We start from the raw sequence: 6,996 nt of genomic DNA on the forward strand, positions 1-6,996 counted from the left end.
ATGTCATCTGAAAATAATGACAATTTTACTTTTCCTTTCCAATTTGAATGCCTTTTATTTCTTTTTCTTGTCTGGTTGCTGTAGCCAGGACTTCCAATACTATGTTGAATAAAAGACATCTTTGCCTTGTTTCTGATCTTAAAGAAAACACATTAGCTTTTCTCTGTTGAGTATGACATTAGCTGTGGCCTTGTCATATATGGCCTTTATTTTTATTTATTTTTTAATCTTGTTTGTTTTGTTTTTTGGGTTTTTTTGTGTGTTTCTTTTAAATTGGGGAAGAGTGTTTTTCTCTAGGGCCCATCAGCTCCAAGTCACAGTCCTTCAATTTAGTTGTGGAGGGCACAGCCCACTGGCCTATGTGGGAATCGAACCAGCAACCTGTTGTTAAGAGATCGTGCTCTAACCAACTGAGCCTTCCGGCCGCCCTATATATGGCCTTTATTATATTAAGTTATGTTCCCCCTATTCCCACTTTGCTGATGGGTTTTTTTTCTCTCATTTTTTAATTAGTTTCAGGTGCACAAAACAATGTAATTGTTTGACATTTATCATTTATGTCCCTCACACAGTGACAACCTCCCTCTCCCCATCCACTATCCCTCTGACACTGCACACAGCCATTACATTTCCACTGTCTCTATTCCTAATGCTGTACTCCTCTTCTTGTACATATATATATATATATATATAAAATTGTAGTTGACGTTCATTATTGCTCAGCTTCAGCTTCAAGTTTTTTTTAAATCATAAATCGATGTTGGAATTTATCAAACACTTTTTCTGTATCTACTGATATGATCATACGACTTTTATCCTTCATTTTGTTCATATGGTGTATTATGTTAATTGATTTGCAGATATTGAACCAAGCTTGCATCCCAGGAATAAATCCCACTTGATCATGGTATACACTCTTTTCAATATATTTCTGAATTTGGTTTGCTAATATTTTATTGAGAATTTTTGCACCTATCCTTCGTATTCATCAAGGATATTGGCCTATAATTTTCCGGGGTTTTTTTTGTTTGTTTGTTTTGTTTTTTTGTAATGTCTTTGTCTGGTTTTGGAATCAGGGTAATGCTGGCCTTGTAAAATGAGCTTGGGAGCCTTCCTTCCTCTTGAATTTTGGGGAATAGTTTCAGAAGAATAGGTGTTAATTCTTCTTTGAATGATTGGTAAAACTCACCTGTGAAGCCATCTGGTCCAGGACTTTTGTTTTTTAGGGAGTTTTTTGATTACTGCTTCAATTTCATTGATATTAATTGGTCTATTCAGATTCTCTGTTTCTTCCTGGTTTAGTCTTGGAAGGTTGTATGCTTCTAAACGTTTATCCATTTCTTCTAGATTGTCAAGTTTGTTGGCATGTAATTGTTCATAGTGTTCTTTAATGATGCTTTTATTTCTGTGGTGTTGGTTGTAATTGCTTCTCTTTCATTTCTGATTTCATTTATTTGTGTTATCTCCATTTCTCTTTCATAAGTCTTGCTAGAGGCTTGTCAATTTTATTTATCCTTTCTTTTTAAAAAAGATTTTTATTAAAATATAGTTAACACACAATATTATGTTAGTTTCAGGTGTACACTATAGTTATTCAACATTTATATACCTAGAGAAGTGATCACCATGATAAGTCCACCAATTGTCTGACACGTACCACACTATCACAATATTATTGACTATATTCCCTATGCTGTACATTACATCCCGATGACTTACTTGTTTTATACCTGGAAATTTGGACCTCTTATTTCCCTTCACCTTTTCCCCCTTTCTTAACTTTTCAATCACATTTGCCATTAATTTCAGCTGTACAGCATAGTGTTTAGATATTTGTATAATTTAAGAAATGATCCCCCTGGCTAGCCTAGTACTCACCTGGCACTATACATAGTTATGACCATATTATTGACTCTATTCCCTATGCTTTACTTTATATCCTCATGACTATTTTGTAACTACCAGTTTGTACTTCTTAATTTCTTCACTTTTTTCACCCTGCCCCCAACCCCCTCCCATCTGTCACCCCAACAAATCTAGTACAAATATGATACCATATGTAGTTATTACGATATTACTGACTATATCCCTTATGCTATACCCTACATCCTCATCATTACTGTGTAACAACCAATTTGTACTCTTAATCCCTTCCTCTTTTTCACTCACCCCCAACCCCCTCCTATCTGGCAACCATTAATAGTACTCTGTATCTATGAGTTTGTTTCTGTTTTGTTTGTTTATTTTGTTCTTTAGATTCCACATATAAGTGAAATCACATTGTTTCTGTCTTTCTCTGTCTTACACTCCACTCAGCACAGTACCCTCTAGGACCATCAATGCTACCATGGATGGCAAGAACCCATTCCTTTCCCTGACCGAGCAATATTCCATTGTATATGTGTACTGCATCCTCTTTATCCATTTTTCCATCGACAGACACTCAAGCTGCCGCCACATCTTGGTCATTGTAAACAATGCTGCAATGAACATATGGATGCACATGTGCCCTTGAAGTAGCATTTTGGGTTTCTTCAGAAAAATACCCTGAAATGGGATTTCTAGGTTCTTCTTTGTCTCCTATTGTAGCCCTTATTTTAAAGTCTATTTTGTCTGGTATAAGTACTTCTACCCCAGCTTTGTTTTGTTGTATTTTTTTTTTTTTTGGTCTGTTTCCATTTTCATGAAATGCAGAGGGTGCCAAAAAAAAAGTGTATACAGATTTTAAGAAAGGAAAAAACTGTATTAATTTTAATTCTCAATATATGAGGTTGGACAATTACGTTCACAAACTCATCCTAGAAAAAGTGCTACATACCTCATTGCTGAATATCACTACGATCACCTTCAAAGTACTCCATTGGGAAGCTATGCACTGATGCCGGCACCTAGTTCACACTTCAAAGCAATTCTGAAACTCTTTTTCTGGTATGGCCATCAGAGCTGTCATCATATTACCCTTCATGTCCTGAATGTCATCAAAATGACATTCCTTTCAATATTTCCTTTATCTTTGGATAAAGAAAGAAGTCACTGGGGACCAGGTCAGGTTAGTAGAGAGGGTATTCCAATACAGTTCTTTGTTTACTTGCTAAAAACTAACTCATAGACAGTGCTGTGTGAGCTGGTGCATTGTCATGATGCAAGAGCTATGAACTGTTGGTGAAAAGTTCAGGTCGTCTAACTTATTCACACAGCCTTTTCAGCACTTCTGAACAGTAAACTTGGTTAACTGTCCAGTCGGTACAAATTTATAATGAGTAATCCCTCTGATATCAAATGAGTTTAGCAACATTGTTGCAACAAGTTCAGAAACTTAATTGTCAGATCTCGTATACAGATAACAAAAGATGAATACAAGTCACACTTGACTTCTGCAATTACAAGAGGTACTCAAAGTTGTTACCATCAGCATCCAGAGACTCCAATTACAGTGAACTACTGCTTGAGCATAGAGAACATCTCTTAAAATGTGTATACATTTTTCTTTTGGCAGCCCTGGTATCTTTTTCCCTCTCTTTACTTTCTGTCTGCGTGAGTCTTTCAATCTGAAGTGATTCTCTTGTAGGCAGCATATGCACAGGTTTTGTTTTCTAACCCATTCGACCCTCCTGTGTCTTTTGAGTGAAGCATTTAATCCATTTACATTGAAAGTAATTATTGAGATACCTGATCACTGCACTGTACACCTGAAGCTGAAGCTGAACGATAATGAATGTCAACTACAATTTTATATATACGTATAGTTACAAGAAGCGGAGTACAGCATTAGGAATAGAGACAGTGGGAATGTAATGGCTGTGTGCGATGTCAGAGGGGTAGTGGATGAGGGGAGGGGGGTTGTCACTGTGTGAGGCATATAAATGACAAATGTCTAACTATTACATTGTTTTGTGTATCTGAACCTAATAAAAATATGTTAAAAAAATAAAAAAATAAAATAGGAAAAATAAAAGAAAGTAAATATTGACAGATATGTAGCTATTGTCATTTTATTATTCATAATTTTGATCTTTTTTTTTTTTCCTATCGTGAAGAAGTCCCTCTAACATTCCTTTTAATACTGGTTTGGTTGTGATGAACTTTAGTTTTTTCTTGTCTGGGAGGCTCCTTATCTGTCCTACAATTCTAAATGATAGCTTTACTGGGTAGAGTATTCTTGGTTGTAGTTCCTGGCTTTTCATCACATTAAATATTTTGTGCCAATATCTTCTGGCCTACAAAATTCCTGTTGAGAAATCAGCTGACAATCTAAGGAGCGTTCCCTTATAAGTTACTAGTTGCCTTTCTCTTGATGCTTTTAGGATTTTATCTTTGTTTTAACCTTTGCCACTCTAATTATAATGTGTCTTGGTGTGTGCCTGTTTGGGTTCATCTTGTTTGGGACTCTCTGGACTTGTATGTCTAGTTTCCTTGCCAGGTTAGGAAAGTTTTCAGTCATTATTTCTTCAAATATGTTCTCAATCCCTTGCTTTCTCTCTTCTCCTTCTGGTAATCTTATGATGTGAATGTTGTTAAACTTCAGGTTGTCCGAGAGGTCTCTTAAACTATCCTCTTCTTTTTTTTTTTTTTTTTTTTTTTTTTTTTTTTTTGCTGTTCCGATGGGGTGTTTTCTGCTACCTTGTCTTCCAAATCACTGATTCAATCCTCTGCTTCATCTAATCTGCTGGTGATTCCTTCTAGTGCATTCTTCATTTTAGTTATTGTATTCTTCAGTTCTGACTGGTTCTTTTTTATGGTTTCTATGTCCTTTTTATGCTTTCTATCTCTCTGTTGAACTTCTCACTAATTTCCTTGAGCATCCTTGTAACCATTGTTTTGAACTCTGTCTCTGGTAGATTGTTTACCTCCATTTCGTTTAGATTTTTTGTCTGGAGTTTTCGCCTGTTCTTTCATTTGGGATGTATTTCTTTGTTTCCTCATTTTGGCTGCTGCCTCTCTGTTTGTTTCTATGTATTTGGTAGACCTGCTATGTCTCCCATTCTTGAGTAGGTGGCCTTATGTGGAGCCCTGGCACAGTCTCCCTGGTCACCTGCTTCATGTGCTCTAGGAATGTCCCTTGTGTGGGTTGTGTGTGTCCTCCTGTTATAGTTGAACCTTGATTGCTACTGGCACATGAGTGCGTAGGGTTGTCCCTCAGGTTGATTGGCTATGGGGTTTGGCCATATCCACAGCTTATAGGCTCCTGTGTGTGTGTGGGGGGGAGCTTAGCCCACTGTGTGGGATTTGCCCCAGCAGGCTCTGGTGCTTCTTGAGACCATTTTTTGTGTATGCTGTTTATGGGGCTAATTGGGTGGTGCTCTGCTGTAGACTGATGCCAACCTCCAAGTATGTTGGTTCTGGGGCCTCTTCAAGGGGTTCTGGTACATGCCTGGGTCACCCACCGCCTATGACTGGCTGAGGAGCACCTGGTAGGAACTACAAAACAATCCACAGTTGGGGTTGGTTGCTGCCTGTGCTGTACCTGGGGTGTGTGGGAGAGGCCACACTGTGAACCAAGGACTACTGCCTGCCACCAGTACTAGGTCTGGAGTAGCTCTGAAAAATCCAGGATACTCTGAGGCCTGCTGCCACCTGCCAGCTCTCGTAAGGCTCAGCCACTGATAAAGCCTCCAGCTGTAGGCCAGTTGGCTGAGGTAGGGTCTCAGTGAATCAGCAGAGTGGAGCAGCAAAGCTCACAGGCCAATCAGATTCAGATTCAATGCAGGAAACATGGCTGCTTGGGAACAGGGCCCCACACAGGGAAAATGGGAACTGTCCCTTCAGTCCCCAAAGTTACACAATTCAGTCTCTCCCCATATGTCTCCGATGCCCCCAGAATCACCGCCCCTCTGCTGGAGCCCAGGGTGAGTGTCTGTGCAGGCCCTTTAAGAGGACGTCTGGGTTTCCGACAGCCTTCTGTCCCACCTGGACTGTAGGAATCCCCACTGTTTTTCACAGTCAGATATTGTGGGGGCCCCTCTTCCTGACATCAATACTCTGGGCTGGGGAGGCTGGTGTGGGGCTGGGGTCCCTTGCTCCCCATGGGAAACCTCTGTGGCAAAGATATCCCTCCCAATTTTGACCCGCCACACAGAAGTTTGGGAACAGCCTATTTCACGTATCCACCCTTCCTACCAGTCTCTATGTGGCTTCTTCTTTATATCCTTAGTTATAAAATGTCTGTTCAGCTAGACTTCAGATGGTGCTCCAAGTTGGCTCTTCTATAATTTAGTTGTAATTTTAATGTGTTCATGGAAGGAAGCCAGCACAGTGTTTATCTACTCTGCCATCTTGGATCTCCCCTTATTTATCCTTTCAAAAAACCATCTTAGTTTCATTACTCTGATCTTTATTTATCCTTCCTTCTACTTACTTTGAGTTTTGTTTGTTCCTCTTTTTCTAGTTTCTTTAAGTGTATATTTAGATTGTTTATTTGGGATTTTTACCGCTTCTTGAGGTAGGCCTGTAGCTATATAACCATTGTTTTGAACACTGCTTTTGCTGTATCCCATAAATTTTGTGAGGTTGTATTTTTATTTTTATTTGTCTCAAGGTAGTTTTTTATTTTCTCTTTGATTTCATATTTGATCCATTGTTTGTTTAGAGGCATGTTATTTAATCTCCATATATTTGTGGGATTTTTCCCCCTATAGTTGATTTATAGTTTCATGCCATTGTGGTAAAAAAAAAATATGCTTGATATAATTTCAATCTTCTTGGATCTACTGAGGCTTGTTTTGTGGCCTAGTAAATAATCTATCCTGGAAAGTGTTCCATGTGCACTTGAGAAAAATGTGTAACCTGAAGTTTTAGGATGAAATGCTCTAAATATCTCTATCATGTCCAATTGGTCTAATGTGACATTTAAGGCCATTATTTCCTTATTAATTTTCTGTCTGGATGATCTATCCATTGAAGTAAGTAGAGTATTAGAGCCCCCAACTATTATAGTATTATTGTTAATTTCTGCCTTTTTGTGCATTAACATTTGCTTTATATACTAATACTTGGGTG

The sequence above is a fragment of the Rhinolophus ferrumequinum genome, chromosome 24 (genome assembly GCF_004115265.2).
Source record: "Rhinolophus ferrumequinum isolate MPI-CBG mRhiFer1 chromosome 24, mRhiFer1_v1.p, whole genome shotgun sequence".
NCBI classification, from domain to species: Eukaryota; Metazoa; Chordata; class Mammalia; order Chiroptera; family Rhinolophidae; genus Rhinolophus; species Rhinolophus ferrumequinum.